The following is an 18,591-nucleotide window of genomic DNA, read 5'->3' as shown; positions in this document are numbered from 1 at the left end:
ATCAAGTTGCTATCTTCAATAGTGAAAAAGTTATGGCCAATGTTAAAGTTTTTGGAAGGGGGAAAAACGCCATATATAAGACATTTGACCTTGAAGGATGACCTTCACCTTCACCTTTCACCACTTAAAATGTGCATCTCCGTGAGATGCACATAAAGGCCAAATATCAAGTTGCTATCTTCAATATTGAAAAAGTTATGGCCAATGTAAAAGTTTTCGGACAGACAGACGCCATATATTTGACATTTGACCTTGAAGGATGACCTTGACCTTCCACCACTCAAAATGTGCAGCTCTGTGAGATGCACATAAAGCCAAATATCAAGTTGCTATCTTCAACATTGAAAAAGTTATGGCCAATGTTAAAGTTTTCGGACGGACAGACGCCATATATTTGACATTTGACCTTGAAGGATGACCTTGAACTTCACCTTTCACTACTCAAAATGTTCAGCTCCATGAGATACACATGCATGCCAAATATCAAGTTGCTATATTCAATAGTGAAAAAGTTATGGCCAATGTTAAAGTTTTTGGACAGACGGACAGACGCCATATATTAGACATTTGACCTTGAAGGATGACCTTGACCTTCACCTTTCACCACTCAAAATGTGCAGCTCCGTGAGATGCACATGCATGCCAAATATCAAGTTGCTATCTTCAATATTGAAAAAGTTATGGCCATTAATTTTCGGACAGACGGACAGACTGACTGACATACACACATACTGACATACTGACACACTGACACACTGATGGACAGTTCAACTGCTATATGCCACCCTACCGGGGGCATAAAAATTACTTTCCACGAATGCAACCCACCCTTAATTGTTTGTACAGACCCAGAAGTTTTAAGGGGAGGGGGTCAGATTGTGTTTCAATCATTTATGGTAAAACCATAACGTTTGCATTCATTTTTGTTCAATTTGATTGTATTTGGTGCATTAACTATAAATTAATTAAAATTATCTAAAGAGAGAATGTTAGATAGTGATTGGGAAGATTTCTATATGTCATGGCATGTTCTTATTATATTGGAAATCCTTAAAAAAAGTGCAGGATAAAACAAGATATGTGTTTGTCAGAAACACTATGTCCTATACTGTGCCGCTTTGATTTATTTAAAAAAAACTATTATTTGGCAGATACAGATAATTATCTCCCTTTAAAGCTTATTACTTCCCTTGGATTTGTTTTTTTACCTTTGACATTGAAGGATGACCTTGACCTTTCACCACCCAAAATGTGCAGCTCCATGAGATATACATGCATGCCAAATATGAAATTGCTATCTTCAATATTGCAAAAGTTATTGCAAAATGTTAAAGTTGGAGCCAACAAACAAACAAACCAACCAACCAACCAACAGACAGGGCAAAAACAATATGTCCCCCACTATAGTGGTGGGTATAGTGGGGGGGGGGGGGACATAAAAGTCAAGCAGACCTATATATTCTAGTTTTTGGGGTATCATCAGTTAGTTGAATGAAATGATTCTCTTTTTTGGGCCTTATCACGTAAAACATACACATATATAAAAGGACTTAAACATGTGTTCTTGTTAATCAATACTATAAAACATATAATGTGATAATAATCAATACCAGTATATTAAAATACTGTTCCACTGCACAAATATTTCAGATGAATAGTGAATTAATAATGCATTGAAACGGAAAAATGTACAACATCTAAGGTTGGAGTAAGTGAAACATTTTAGTTTAGCAATCATGTAGTAAATAAACAAGGGGCATTTAAATCTGATGGACCTATAGAATGACCATAAAATAAAAGTTACTTCAAAACTAAGGACTTATAGCACAAAGAAGTTAATAATTGTTGTTTGGATTCTTGTAGTTTGGTAACGAAGAGGATGAAAATTTACGTCAACAGTATTCACTAAGGACAGTTTCAACACAACTTCTCAATAGCAGTTCAATGAAGAAAAATCTTTCATAGCCATAAACAGAACACTTGTAATAAAACATCCAAATATTAGGAAGTTAAACATCAATTACACAGAATTAGTGGAATAAACAATGTGAGCCTAAAATGTTCCATAAAAACCTTGCGGCTTTCAACTGAAGACCGTTTGCTTTAATTACTCCGTACTGCCACATGGAGACGGTCCTTAATGACAAAAAGCCATTAGTTGATTCATCATTTATGTAATCTAGACCCTACGAAGCTCTTTAGGAAACTAGAAATATGGTAAAATATTTACATTCTATTGTCTTTGGACACTAGGCATTCATAAAAGTCCTATGAAAGAGGCAAGTGTTAAAATATCAGTAAAATAATTTTCTGAAAACTTTTTCAATTCATTTTTTTGCAATCCAATGTCTCTTAGAAAGCTATTTATGCTAAAAGTAAGACTGTTAATGTATAAGACTCGTAATTTTAACCAATATCTTAAAGCTTGACACCTAAAATTATTGTTGATGGCGTGTTAATTTTGCCTGATAAAAAAGTGTATGAAAGTGTAAAGGCCAAGACATTATTGATGTAACAATGTCACGAAACCATGTTTTCAATATTTTAGATATTTAAGTTTATTTAGTCAAATAATTCTGCAATCCTCAGCTAGGTATGCATGTGAGCTACACATGACCATTTAGAAAAGTACCCAAAAGCTATTGAGTGAAATTAACCCTTTGCATGCTGGGAAATTTGTCGTCTGCTAAAATGTCGTCTGCAGAATTTCTAAAATTAGCATTTTCTTTGATTTTTTTCAAAGAATACTATCAGAATAGCAAACAGTTTGGATCCTGATGAGACGCCACGTTCTGTGGCGTCTCATCTGGATCCAAACTGTTTGCAAATGCCTTTCAAATTCGGTTCCCGCACTGAAAGGGTTAATAATACTGTTTTAACCCTTTCCCTCTCAAAAGAAAAGTGAAAATGGCTTTTGAAAATAGCATAAACCCAGAACAGCCTGTGAGTAACTCGCAGTCTGTTAAGGTTTTATGCAGTTTGCTGCTCATCAGTATCTAAGGGTTGGAAATGAAGCCTTTAAAACTTGAATATAACTTTAATTAAATTTAACTTTCTAAGGGACTACAAACGTGTCAAAATACAAATCTAATTGGTAAAGGGTTAATGAAATATCAGTGACCTTGATCTTGACCCTCCTGGTTCAATATGGTGTCACAATGTATTTTGCCAAGTTGAGTCATTTCACTGTATTTGAAATGCTTTTGTACAATTGTTTTATTATTTGGGTGTTCTTGTACAATTTCTGTTACTTTTGCCATAATTTATGTCTCAAACACAATATCAGTAAACATTTGAAGTAACCAGTACACATACTTAGATACTATCAAATGTACTGTGCAGATAATTGGACTGTAGAAATAAGTTATAACAAAAACTCAATAGCTTTGTACCGATTCAAATTCATGCTGATGCATATTTATGCAAGGCTGATGCTGAAACTCACATATACAAAATAAATTCAGCTGTTTAACAGAAACAATTTTTTTGTATCAAATTAGTATTAAAAAACGTTTCTCTGCTATTTTTGTTTTCCTATGTTTTTTGAATATTTTATATCTCACAATTTTTCTCCACCATTATTGCTCTGTATAACTTTACAGAATAACTCTCTAAAGCATTCAGTGCCATAAAAGAACTGAGCAATAAGTACACACTATTTCCTTAGGTTTAATTCCTGGACCATGTAAGGCCACATTGGGGAGACAGGCAAACAATACAAAGTAACAATTACGCCCAAATCCAATTAACTCGCCCATGACACCAATCTAAACTTGGATAAAGAAACACATAAACTATCGTTATTGATTTGCCAATTCTTAATTAAAACTCTAATCAATGCTGTGACAGACTTCAGTATTGGGGGTAATTGTCCAGTCAAACTTTAGAAACAATCTTCAGAAGAAAATAACTTGACTTGCGCCTTGAAGTTATGTATTGAGACATGATACAGCACTTTCTGGAATCCTGAAGACATGCTTATTGTCACAATTTTGTTTCCAGCGCTGGGAACTTGCAGAAATGAAACAATCAAGACTAAAAATATTATACATTAACAATAAGGCTGGAAAAGGGTGTCCAGATATGTGGTGCTTAACTGTTCTTTATATTGATTACACTAGATTTTCACACTGTTTACATTTTATAATGCAGAATTGGTCTTGATAATGAGATATATTATGTTCTGGCTTGTTTTTTCAAATAAATAGCAGTGACAGGCCATAATCATGAGAAAGGAACGTGGTACGCACATTGTTAATAGGCTCTCCCAAATATAAGTATCCACTAACCAGTATGCCTCGAACTTGCAGCTTCCAAAAGATGAGAATTTGGTACCCCTGGGTATTGTGCAGGCATAACCGATAATTGAATGATGAGTAGAAATAATTACAGTGACCAAAACTATCCACTGCCTTTCCCAAATTATGGACAAAACCATTTACTGCCTTAATCATGCAATTGGTATCTGTAACTGTATCCTTCTCTTCAAAAATTATTTTTCCTAAAAAATACTTAATAAGAACTGAATTTTTGTTATTGCAGTCTTGACAAGAAAAAATGTTTTTCCTTTTGAAAGAATCCCATTTTAAGAAATATTGACAATGCAGTAATACTATACTTTCACTTTATATAAAATTAAATTAAATTAATAGCAGTAATAACATATAACTGAATAAAGATGCCTTTTTTATACAATTCACAGACACTTTGAATAAAATGTGTTTCATTTAATATTCATTATATATTTTTAGTATTCTTAATAAAAGCATAATCATAATAACCATTTTCTTTCAAACAGTAAATTACATTTAGAAATACTTACCTTTTCTCTTTACAAAACACCATCATTAATTGTGTGGGCATAAAAATAGGCATCGTTTTTTTCACCTATTCATATTTTTTCTTGTTACAATCATTTTTTTTTGTGTTTGAATAACAGTATCTGTTGATGAAAAGAAACCCATCTGTCACACCACAAATGTGAAGTATTTTCAATATTGATCACTTAACTCATTAATTAAAACAAGTAAAACAACCAAGCCAAGATAGTCTTAAAAATATACACAAGATGCCCTTCAATAAAATTACACTAAATACCTCAATTTAGACTAGCCATAAATTTTAATTAGCAATTGATCAAGAAGGATTTAAAAGGCACTGATAGTAAAAAATCATAGAAGAAATACTTACTTTTACAAAGTGTTAATTGTTTTGTACAATTAACAGCTGCTGCTTTTATTACATCACCCATAGCATTATGTCGTTTGTAGTATATTTTAAATGTTTTGTAGTTTACATCCCTAATAAAATTACTGCACAATCTGGAGTGCAAGAACTGTTAAGGCCATGAAAGCTACATACAAAATAAAACTTGTCAGAAAACCATTCCTCGGCTTTGCAAAACATTTATAATGTTATTAATAAAGGTAAATTAATAGTTCACATTTAAAAACATTATTTCAAATTACATTTGCCAGTAGATAGATTCCATATTTGAAGATACTTTCAAAATGCACCCTTACATGTAAGGCCTTACAAACCATGCAGTCACAGCAAATACCCCATTAACAAGAGCCACAAGCGAACCATGATGTCCCCAAAGCGCTCACCTTCGCACTGTCAACAGCATGTCCATCTTGGACACCTGAAATCACATGTTAAAACTAACCACATCACCTACACTGTAAAATAACCTGGTAATGGACAACTGCTTTGCAGACCCTTGTCCAGCTTTCTTATTTTTTCACCTAGACAAGTATAAGGTCTATTCACTATGTTCTGTGTCATTCCATCCTCAAAACACATGTGTGGTGTGTCACCCAATTAATGCCCATTCAAAGAATGCTGATGAAGTTTAATTGTATTTTTTTTTTAATAATTGATTAAAGGAGAATATCTGGGTGTCCACAACATTAGAGACACACACAATAATTATTTGGCAGAAAAAAAGGTGTCAAAAAAATTAGAGTGGCCTAAAATTTAGAGTATTTACAGCATTTATAGAATGGTCACATGTGGCAGCTATTTATAGAATGGATACACTAAACCGCTTCTCAAAGAATACTGTACATGTGTGTGTATTTGGAAGTTTATACGGTTCTTCCATGCCTCAGAGGCCGCTTTGTGTATGGACCCAGAGTATTGCCCAGCACTCCTTCCTAATTAACTTACTAGACTCAAAAAAAGTTGGGTCAACTTTTGATTTATAGTTGACATGTTTTTATAATGGCTATTTTGTTTTCCAGAAGGCCCAGGAACAATGATCCAGTCCAATTACATACATGTCAGAATAGTTTCCTTTCAGTGCTGATCGCACTGAACTAAGAACACATATCAAGAAATGATCAAGAGTCGAAATTCAAGGAAGAGTTTAATGATTTATGTACTTGATCAAAAATCCATTACTCCATGCACATTGCAAGCAATTGCTGTCAAAAATTATCAGTTCCCCAAAATATCCAATTAATTTCCCTTTTAATAATAATCATATCTATATAATTAACAGGCATATATTATTTATCTAAACCCAGACCACAAAGTCAAGAACTTCAATAGATAAGTCCATCACATTCAAATAACTACTGGTTTCTTCTTTTAGAACTGAAAATAAACAAAGAAGCATTGACTTTTCAAACAGTTTATTTCTAAAATGGACTATTGTGCATCATGATAAAGTTTAAGGAAGACCCAGAACATGTCATATAGTTGATTACATTCCATATTTACATTGGGAAGATAATTTTTAAATACTATTAAAAGCTATTGAAAAGTTTGTTTTTTTCAATGCCTTTGAAAGAGACGAGAGAGGTAATTAAAAGAATTTCAAACTTAAGGTGTCATTGCGAATAGAAATGAGAATGTGACAATAATTAGGCGCAACAAGGTTCCCATTATGAATATTTTGAACTGGGTAATTAAGTAGTAATTTCAATGACAAACTACCTTCATATGCTATTTAGTATTAAATAGTATTCAAAATGATTTGAAAATTACAGTTTCGTCAGCTTTTAATAATTTTGCTCAGAACAATTATAGGTAATTTGAGCCTATAAACTATATAAAATTCTTCTCTGAATGTCTTGTTAATTGTGGTGTTTTCAAGTATATTAAAACACAAATGATTTGCAGAAAATTGCCTCTTTTATTGAGACCTTAGGACGCAGTCATTAAGACATTATTCTGTTTAAAGGCAAAGAACAAGTTACCTCTACAACACCCACTGAAGTCAGTTTTACTTTTAAATCAATTTATTTAAGCTAGATTGCATCGAAAGCCTAAGGCTTATTGAAATGCTCTCAAGTCCATTGCATGGGTAGAACCAGTACTCAAGATGCCATTATAAAATTTGCAAACAAAAAATATGAAAGGATTTGTAAACAATTAAAACACAGCTGTTGATGCTCAAGAATTTCTATCTCTTCTGACTAAAACACTTTCAGTTTTGACTGCATTCTTACAACACCCCAGGCTGGGGGAAGGATACCCATGGAAGATGTTGTGTCATGGTGAAAACACATTACGACCCAAAAGGTTCCATCAGCATTTTCAAAGTCCGCCATGACAGAAGTAGCTATTCACATTATGACGAAATTTGTTGAAATTTCTGTTTAAATAATGTACAATCCTGTTAGATTTAATATCCATTGCTAGGGCACTGTCTGGTCATTGCTCAAACTGGTTGTTCCCTGTCAGTTGGCACAAACAGTCCAAAGCCCACTTGACCATGCAAGGAAAAATTATGAGCTCTTCTCTGAGAAAACCAGGCTTAATGCATGTGCCATCTGGAAGAACATTCTTCACTTGGACTTAAATATGCATGTGCCATCTGGAAGAACATTCTCCACTTGGACTTAAATATGCATGTGCCATCTGGAAGAACATTCTCCACTTGGACTTAAATATGCATGTGCCATCTGGAAGAACATTCTCCACTTGGACTTGAATATGCATGTGCCATCTGGAAGAACATTCTCCACTTGGACTTAAATATGTATGTGCCATCTGGAAGAACATTCTCCACTTGGACTTGAATATGCATGTCCTATCTGGAAGAACATTCTCCACTTGGAATTGAATATGCATGTACTATCCATTCTCCACTTGGACTTGAATATGCATGTGCCATCTGTAAGAACATTCTCCACTTGGACTTCAATATGCATGTGCTGTCTGGAAGAACATTCTCCACTTGGACTTGAATATGCATGTGCCATCTGGAAGAACATTCTCCACTTGGACTTGAATATGCATGTGCCATCTGGAAGAACATTCTCCACTTGGACTTAAATTTGCATGTGCCATCTGGAAGAACATTCTCCACTTGGACTTAAATATGCATGTGCCATCTGGAAGAACATTTTACACTTGGACTTTCATATACATGTGCTATCTGGAAGAACATTCTCCACTTGGACTTAAATATGCAAGTGCTATCTGGAAGAACATTTTCCACTTTAACTTAAATTTTGTTTAGAAAAGACTTTCTTGAAAAGAATTCCACACAAGCAGAAAGTGATGTCTCTGATTAGCCTGTGCAGAATGTGCGCTTTATGCACATGCATTTTGCTCTGTTTTCATAGGGTGCTGCTCACATCTACATTGAAAGCAGACTGGACTGCTGCTTTAACCCTTTACCACTTAGAAGCAAAGTGAAAATAACTATGTGCAAACAGCATAAAACCAGAACAGCTTACTCACAGTCTGTTCAGGTTTTATGCTGTTTGCTGCTCATCAGTATCTAAGGTTTGGAGATGAAGCCTTAAAAACTTGAATCTAGTAAGAAAGGTTTTTAATTAAATCTAACTTTCTAAGGGACTACAAATGCATAAATATACATATCTAAGTGGTTATGGGTTAATATTCTTTGATGTTGGGCTGAGCATTTTCTATTTGTGATCAAAGCATTATTATGGTATCTAAGGTACACAATACAGTTTTTGTCAGCATGTGTTTTGAATTTATTACTTTGTTATAAAAAGTAGGTTGTTGTCCAAATACTATAACTGACTTGAACATAACAGAATACAAGAAAGCATAAATTTTGTACTGAACATTAGGACACCACAACCAATTACGCTTGCAATATTTAAGCTGGCAATATTCAATAGCATGAGATAATATGACTGTAACAAACCGCCAAAACAAACAAAACAAACATTATTAAAAGTATAATCATGAAGTCAAAACAAATTATTTGCAAAATGTATTCCACTAAAATTACAAGTGGGGCCTCAAACCAATTAAGGAAATGCTACACATTCTAGATATAAACACAATTTCCTTATTTCTTTAGTGCAGTCTTTTCATCAAGTGCATGATAATTGCTTTACAATGTATTTAACTCAACAAGTTAAAGGGGAATATCAACTGCTAATACAGAAATATACACAATATGTAAATATTTAATAAGTATTTATTAAATTAGTTAGTTTTTTTATAAATAGAATTGTAAAGGTTCATCCTTTATCAGGCAAGGTTCACAGTTATCAGGCTAGGTTCACCCTTTATCAGGTTTGGTTCACCCTTTATCAGACAAATTGTTAACCCTTTATCAGGCTAGGTTCACCATATAAGGCTTGATTAACCCCTTATCAGGCAATGTTCACCCCTTATCAGGCAATGTTCACCCTTTATCAGGCAAGATTCACCCTTTATTAGACAAGGTTCACCCTTTATCAGGCTAGGTTAACCCTTTATCAGGCAATGTTCACCCTTTATTAGGCAATGTTCACTCTTTATCAGGTTAGGTTCACCCTTTTTAAGGCTAGGTTCACCCTTTATCAGACAAGGTCACCTTTTATCAGGCTAGGTTCACCCTTTATCAGTCAATGTTCACCCTTTATCAGTCCAGATTCACCCTTTATCAGACAAGATTCACCCTTTATCAGACAAGGTTCACACTTTATCAGGCAATGTTCACCCTTTATCAGGCAATGTTCAACCTTTATCAGGTTAGGTTCACCCTTTATAAGGCTAGGTTCACCCTTTATCAGACAAGGTCACCCTTTATCAGGCTAGGTTCACCCTTTATCAGGCAATGTTCACCCTTTATCAGTCCAGATTCACCCTTTATCAGACAAGATTCACCCTTCATCAGACAAGGTTCACACTTTATCAGACTTAGTTCACCATTTATCAGGCAATGTTCACCCTTTATCAGGCTAGGTTCAACCTATATCAGGCTAGGTTCACCCTTTATCAGGCAAGGTAACCCTTTATCAGGCCAGGTTCACCCCTTTTTCAGGCCAGGTTTACCCTTTATAAGGCATGCAAATGAATGAGATTCTTGTCATGTCCTATTATGTCACGTTATAAATGCTAGATTTAAACATTTTACTCTTATAATGACCCTTAAAGTTATGTGTTATGATTTTTAGTAGCGATGTCAACGAATATTCAAATACTTTTCCGAATCACATATTGGAAGAAACAAGAGATGTGTTTGTTAGAAACACAATGCCCCCTATTGCACTGCTTTGATTTTTTTTTCAATATATCAATTGGCAGGTTTAGAAATTCTCTCCCTTTTAAAGCTTATTACTTCCCTAAGATTGCATTTTTTGACTTTCTACCTTGAAGGATGACTGTTGGGATTTCCTAACGTTGGCTCATATAAAGCGCCATTTGTTACGTGACGTTCAGGCACGCTTTCCCGTTCTGACGTCACGCCCGTTATATTTTGTTGTTGATATTATAAGATGCAAGTAAAAGGTTGAACCTGGATTTCGCTCCATATATTTCTGATCACAACGCTTAATCCGCCTACATAATGACCTTAAAGGATGATCTTGACCTTGACCTTTCACCACTCAAAATGTGCAGCTTCATGAGATACACATGCATGCCAAATATCAAGTTGCTATCTTCAATATTGCAAAAGTTGTTGCAAAACTTTAATGCAAGGTTAAAGTTTTGGCACAGATTGACAGAATGACAGACAGACAGGCCAAAAACAATATAACCCTGATCATTTGATCGGGGGGGGGGGGGCATAAAAAATATAGAAATCAAGTAATTTCAAATACTTTGTAATTGTGAAATTTGCTTTAAAAACATTGTTATAAAAAACTTGTTTCTCATGTCATAGTGTTTATTCCAGTAGGCGCCATAATGCGTCACTATGGTGATCACAGTACACCTGTCACAAATCCTGCTTATTGCCTTCCTTTAGGAAACTTTAACTGACCAAAGACAGTCACTTTGTGTTAAAATTATGAAAAGTGCATATCGCGTTGGCAATTAAAACACCGACCCGCACTTGATCTTATGACTCGAATTACATTTAAAATGAACAAAGATTAAATGAGTGGAGGTAAAGCACATCTTGGTGTAAAATACAAATAAGAACTTACTGTGAAACCATTATTATTCATCAGACATTAATTTCCGTTTTTTTCGTCCTTCGACCGATGGACGAATTCAAGATCCTAACGAACAATCATGTCCCATATTTGAAACAAATAACCTGAATTACCGTAGGCATGAGGCATTAAATCCAGCGTAATCCATGCATATACACAGGGCTAGAAATTAACACTCGCACACTCGAAAAATGCGAGTAAAAAAATATTGCAAGGCAAGTTATAAGCCACTAGTATTTTTTGCAAGTAAAGAAATAGTGAAAAAAAACGAGCTATATTGCTAATTGCATTAGACGGCGTAAACGCTAAACCATAGGTCAATTTTTTTAACGTCCGAATACCCATATGCGGAAGCGCGCACCTTGTTTGTAGACTTGTATACTTATAGTACAGATACCCGGATGGTATTGATACAAAGAACATGAAACATTATACAGTGTACTGACAACTGACATTTCCTGTAAAACGCGAATGCAATAAGGCTGTATCGAATGCGTTGACTTCGTTTAGGTATAATAGTGTTGATTAGCGCTAATTGTTAACAACTTTATTACCCATTGTGTGTATTGTGTTTTTCAGGGGTGTTGCAGATTACACAGCCAACACGCCGCGAATCCGGATTCAAGACAATACTATTAAACGCAATTGAAATATGACTATGTGTGATCAACAATGAAATATGACCAAAATAATTTGCTTACGCTAATTATAACCCATAATTTTCGCACCTTCTCTAATTGGCACAGATAAAGGTAAGATTGTTATCAGTTTGACCGTGATTGTAATGGAAAAAGACTAATTGGCTTCGTTGTTTAAAACACTCGTTAACGGTTATTCAGTCCCACTTATCCGCTAATCATTACAAAGAACGTGTCAATGACATAAAACAATAAGGGACAGTTACTACCACCTGAAATAAAGACTTGTTAATTGGCATATGCAAAACAAGGCCCACCTCCTGCAAGTGACTACCAAGTGTCACCCCTCTTTCCCCAGTACGATTTTTTTCGCAACCGCGTATTACATGTATTACAAACATTACAAACAAATCGGACGCTTTTTTTTCAAAACCAGAAATGGACGAATTTAAGTGCTGACAAAATAGTCATTTTTTTTGAAAGGACGAAATTTTGTGCTGACGAAAATAAATTGTTTCACAGTATGCAAAAGATTTTTTATTGACGTAAATTGCGTTCTCCAATTGAAAATGTGTTTTTTTGGTTTGCTCTCCTTAAATTGAGTAACTGCGTATCGTATGGTTACAATCACATTGTCCAATCAAAAAAGCTTTCAGAAAATAATTTACTCAACCTCTAATGAGTATCTTATGGTCCAAACTTTAATTAACAACTCAATATTCAAGCAGGTTCTTTACTTAAAGAAATGATTTTGGTATTTCGCCCTTATTTAATTGAAAATATTATCATTGCTACACGAATAAAGTAAATCTCTGTCAAATCAAAATGCCAACTTCACCTTCTGCTGCTTGGAAGTATTTCACGTGATCATCCGATAAGAAGTCAGCAACTTGTAACTTGTGTGGAGCTCATCTAACGTACATGGGCGGTACATCCAATCTTCTCCATCATGTGAATAACAAACATCCATCTTCTGCATCTTGGAATGATGCTGGGGATTCTAAGAAACAGTCATCAATGTCATCGTTTGTTAGTACACCTAAGAAAGTGGCTGCTTCAGAAAGTGAACAGATTACATGTGCTATTGTGGACATGATAGTGAAGGATTATGTGCCATTTATTATTGATGAAGGTGAAGGTTTCCGTAACCTGATGCAAATTGTTGCACCCGATTATAAAGTGCCTTGTAGGATTACTGTGCGCTCACGTATCGTACACAAATACGAAAGTGAAAAGGAAGTGTTAACCTCAGAACTTGCCTCAATCACAACTGACACTTGGACTTCCAACTTCACAGCAAGTTATATTACTGTAACTGAACACCACATCAACAGTGATTGGAATATGAAATCAAATGTGCTGCTCACTAGTGCAATGCCAGAGCGTCATACTGGTTAGAACCTCATGAATAGGTTGACTGACTGTGTTCCCGAGTTCGGTCTAGACAGGAAGATGGACACTTGTGTTCATGACAATGTGCGTAACATGGAATGTGCTGGTGATAAGTGCGATGAGTGGGGAAATCTAGGTTGCTTTGGACATACTTTACAGTTATGTGTTAAGCCTGCTCTGGAGCTGGCATCCGTATCGAAGACAATTGCGAGGTGTAGGAGGCTAATATTGGTCACTTCAAGCACTCAACAACAGTCTCTGCAGAAATTAAAAAACGACAACAGGTGTTGGGCGAAAGGAGCACGTGTTAATGCAGGACGTACCCACGAATTGGAACTCCACGCAGCTTATGCTTGAAAGTCTGCACGACCAATGGCACGTAGTGACGGACATTATGCTTGACGGGAAATTCAGAAAGAGAAATGATGCATGCTGGGTTGCTTTTGAAGGATTACAAGTGGGAAGTTGTTTCTGAACTTTCGGAGTGCCTAAATGTGTTAACTGACGCGACCGCGTAATGTGCAGTGAAAGTGATGTATCATGTTCTGTGATCTATCCTATGGTGTGTGGATTAATTAACACGTGCTTAGTGTTTGAGGACACCAACAGTTCTCTGATCTCGCGTGTAAGGAGACAATAAGTGGTGAACTTGATAAACACTATCAGCCAACTTCAACGGAAACCAGGAAATCAACACCTGTGCTCGCATCTCTTCTCTATCCACGTTACAAGGGTCTCCCGTTCTTGTCACGTGATCAATGTAAGATCGCGGTGGAAACCTTCGAGAGTCGTTGAGATTGCCGTCTCGTTCTAGCGATTCTGATAGACTGTGATGAAAGGCCGCACAAACGTAGGAAGTTAGACTTTCTAGTGTATAGTTCAACCGAGCAAAAGGATTCTGACGAACTTCAGAGATAATTGCTAGTGACAAAGGAACCAAATGCTAAACCTCTTGACTGATGGAAATGTCACGAGAGCGAATTTCCGAAAGTGGCTCATGTTGCTAGGAGAGTTTCTTTCTGTGCCTGCAACTTTTGTGCCATCTGAGCACATATTCTCCATCACTGGATTGCTTATCAATAAACTTAGAAATAGACTCGCCAGTGATCTTGTAGACGCAAGTTTTTGAATAAGAACAATGTTCATGTGCCCAGTGACGCTGATCCGAGTGACTTTTAAATGTGGCAATGGTAAAAGACTGATTGTTAAACAGGTTCAAATTGTGTTGTGGCATCTTTTTTCAGTATCTATCGTTGGTGTTTTGTCCGTATCTAATAAATTTGTTTTTGTTTGAATGTGTTCGCTATGTAAATAATACGTTTAAGTTCAGCTTAAATTATTTCTAGATCTAACTGTTTTGTCATGTAATTGTTTTGTCGTCATGTAAATATTATGTTTTTTGTTCTATTGTTGATGTACAAAATGAAAAGTTTAAAAACAGTTTTTGTCATTCATTAGCGACTGCAAAGCTGCGTCAATATTAAGTCACTTTCGGTGAACTTCCAGTAAAAACGAAGTAGAATTCATGCAGTAATGGTACGGTAAACAAAGTTGATTTTGTTGATCTTTTTCCAGCAGATGTTGACCGAATATCCGAATATTGGTTCGGAAGGATGACTGAATATTCGAATACCAAAATCGGTATTCGTTGCCACCCTAATTTTTAGGCATTAACATTACAAGCAATATAAATCTGAACAAAGACTTTTGCGAAAAAACAACCAGGATTTTATACTTCTTCAATAATTAATTCATTGCAATTATTTGTAACCATAACAACATGATGTGCGTCATAAAAACAGACACATTAAAGGTAACTCTAGACAGCCCATGAGACATTATAAGAATTTACATAAGCATTCTCTGAAGGTTTAAAAAGTTGTTATTCAAACAGTGTTCTCGCCAGACAATCAGTAACAGTATTGTGTCAGTCACCTTACCTTCTACTTGGAACGCCACTCAGGGCTGGGTTGCACTAAATATGTATAAATATCCCCATCTATGTGTTTATTGTTGAACGCCTTCAAAACTGTGACTGTACATGATATGAATGTCCTCACAGAACGTTCCTTCGAGCAATTTCGAATTATCACTTCTGGTTGAGAGTATTTTCCAAATAAAATATGCATTGATTATGGGATGGTTTTCGTTAATGTTCGAATTCAAGTGCGAAACTTGACAATAAGCCTCCAGATTTCTTTGCCTGTTTTTTTATGAGAATGAACATGAATCATCAGTCAACATTTTATGCAATTATTTGGAATATTAATTGTACATTCCAACCTGACATAGCAGCCACCTGAGAACAATGGTCACCTCCCTACAGCATTAAATTTTAGTCTTGATTCCCCCCCCTCCCCCCCCCAACAAAAATTATATATAATTCTATATTACACCTGAGAATAACGGTCACCTGTTCATAACTGCATAAAGCCATTCAGCTCGCCGTGGCGTGATGGATATGGTGTCCGCCTAGCGTTTAGGAGGTCACGGGTTTGATACCCACTCAGGGAGCGTTCTCAAGATCTTCCCTTAACCTTTAAGACAGAGAGATGGGTGTTACATATGACACGCCTTTTCCACGTGTTAAGCATTTCTGGAGAGTTAATTAAACATTTAATGATAATTCCAAGATAAAGTTAAAGTCTCGATAATTTTATTATTCCTATATTTAATTTTTGACCTTTAAGTCTGACCTTGCCCTTTGAGCTACGGAAATTAATATGCGACATGCTGTCTCCTCACATTTAACCCTTTCCCTGACTCAGAAGCAGAGTGAAAATGGCTAAGTGCTAACAGCATAAAACCAGAACAGCCAGCAAGTGACTCAAAGTCTGTTCAGGCTTTATGCTGTTTGCTGCTCATCAGTATCTAAGGGATGGAAATAAAGCCTTTAACACTTGAATCTAGTAAGAAAGGTCTTAAATCAAATTTAATTTTCTAAGGGACTACAAATATGTCAAATACGTATCTAAGAGGTAAAGGGTTAATATTGAAGGGAAGTTATTCAAAAATCAAGATTAAGTCTTGACAAGCTCAGGCTTACATAGACAAATTCAGATACAAACAATAATCTAACTTACCACACATGCAAATCAACAAATGATGCAGACACGCAGATTTAAAATAAACGGTCAGTTTTAGTATAGGAAACTGACCACTTAGAGCTCTACTGATTTCTTAAATAATTAAGTACAAAACATCTCAAGTTTTCCACATATAAAGTTACATAATTGAACAACACAGACTAAATTCAAATCAATTTTCCTTATCAATGCTAAAACAAATAACATTTAGTTCTTAAGTACCTCGAGATATTTTGTATCAGGTGCAGGCCAGTGTACTGTAATAAACGACAATTAGATGGGCCGTTAATTTATTATAGTTCTAATTGAAAGTTTCGACTCCTAATATGGATACTTCATCATGATTAATGAGAATTAGCAATGTTTATACCCAGATGTCAAATGAGTAAACCTCGAGATAAGAAATGGGGGATTGTATAAGGAGATTTTACTATGAAACAAAATTCTGAAATGAAGATCCCTAATACCAAGGTATATTTTATAGACATGATCTCGTTTATTTGTTTTTTTAGTTCATATTTGCTTGACAGAATAAATTAGCCCTTTCTCTCTAATAACCAAGTTAAAATGGCCATGTGCAAACAGCATAAAACCAGAACAGCCTGCAAGTAACTCGCAGTCTGTTCAGATTTTATGCTGTTTGCTGCTCATCAGTATCTAAGGTTTGGAATTGAAGTCTTTAAAACTTGAATCTAATAAGAAAGGTCTTCAATTAATTTAACTTTCTGAGGGACTACAAATGCCTAAAATATGTATCTTAGCGGTAAAGGGTCAATTCCTACCTGTATTTGTATAAAGGGTCAATGCCTACCTGTATTTGTATTTCAGTCAATGATCAACACTCTGAGACTCTGATGAGTAGGTTACTGAGACCTTTTCATGTTTTGGTAAATTGACAAAATTGAAAAAAAGTTTCAGATTCCCAAATTTTCGTTGTAGTTATGATATTTGTGAGGAAACAGTAACACTGAACATTTGCTATGCTCTAAAATATCCATTATATGCATTTTTTAACGATTTAAAAACGCGAAACGATTGAATAGTTTAGAGAGTTCTGTTGTTGTTGTTGTTGTTATATTTTGTGACACTACAAGAATTGCTTAAATAAAGTATAAAATACATCATATTGTCTGTGAGCACGGATGACTGATTGGTCTAAGCGTTAGACTTTTACTCCAGGGGTCAGTGGTTAGAGCCCAGTTTATGGTTACTTTTTTTTTCTTTATTTAATTTACTTGTTTTATAGTGGAGCTTTTTAGATTCTATGTTTACATTTATCAATATAAAGCATTTAATGACAAACATCAATACATGCCAAAAACTGTGAAAAGGTCCCTTTAATAAATCACTCTGGTTAATGCAGGCTTAATTACCTTTTCACCTCCGGACATTGCCAATTTCGTTGTTTATATTTTCTTAAAATAAATGGTCATGTTATCCAATCCGTTGTTCAATATTTTGAGATACAGTACAGGAATTTCATTTCAACTTCATGTCAAGATAGTTTGTCACAACTCCCAAGAAAGTATAACTATCATTTCAGAACTCATTAGAGGAAACACATTAGGTCAACCTACTGAAAATTAAACAAAAATAAATATGCCACAGCGAATAGTATACAAAAGGAAGTTGCACTATGAACTACTCATTTGATAAGCTGAGATCTTTGTGAATTTCAAAATCACACTTCTCAAATGGTACACATTAAAATAATTTATCAATATATACAGCTTACCTTATAAGGTAACAGCCACAAACATACGCCAGGTTTCCTTGTTCCAATGTTATTCATGCAATTCATGCAAAAGGTCGTTTCAACTGCAAATCAACAACAAATTTTCTTTGTCTTCTGTGAAAACAACTCCAGCTATCTACCGAAAATATTACAAATTAACACTTCAAGTACTCTTCAGGTAAAAATTGATAAAACCATTCAATTTAAGGTATAATCTACAGCGTTCCATCCAATTGCTGATAGCGATGATTAAAACACAGGCCTGATTAAGACATTTAGCAAGATATTGCACTAATCAAGACCATGGCAGGGGTCTGAAGAGTTTCAAAATAAAATTTGGCAATGAAATTATGATAATTTTCTCAAATATGTTGCAAATG

General features: G+C 35.1%; 1 protein-coding gene across 1 annotated transcript in view; it reads right to left on the bottom strand.

The window, feature by feature from the left end:
- The window catches only part of LOC127846426 (zinc finger homeobox protein 3-like), a 124,753-nt gene extending 106,403 nt beyond the window's left edge, over positions 1-18,350 (bottom strand). The window contains 1 exon segment of the mRNA XM_052377651.1: positions 18,212-18,350. The gene's annotated coding sequence lies outside the window, so the exon portion shown is untranslated.
- Positions 18,351-18,591: the final 241 nt, after the last annotated feature.

Source organism: Dreissena polymorpha, chromosome 9, assembly GCF_020536995.1.
Source record: "Dreissena polymorpha isolate Duluth1 chromosome 9, UMN_Dpol_1.0, whole genome shotgun sequence".
Taxonomy (NCBI): Eukaryota; Metazoa; Mollusca; class Bivalvia; order Myida; family Dreissenidae; genus Dreissena; species Dreissena polymorpha.
The sequence above is the reverse complement of the archived record's forward strand: the minus strand, read 5'-3'. Positions and strand labels throughout refer to the sequence as shown.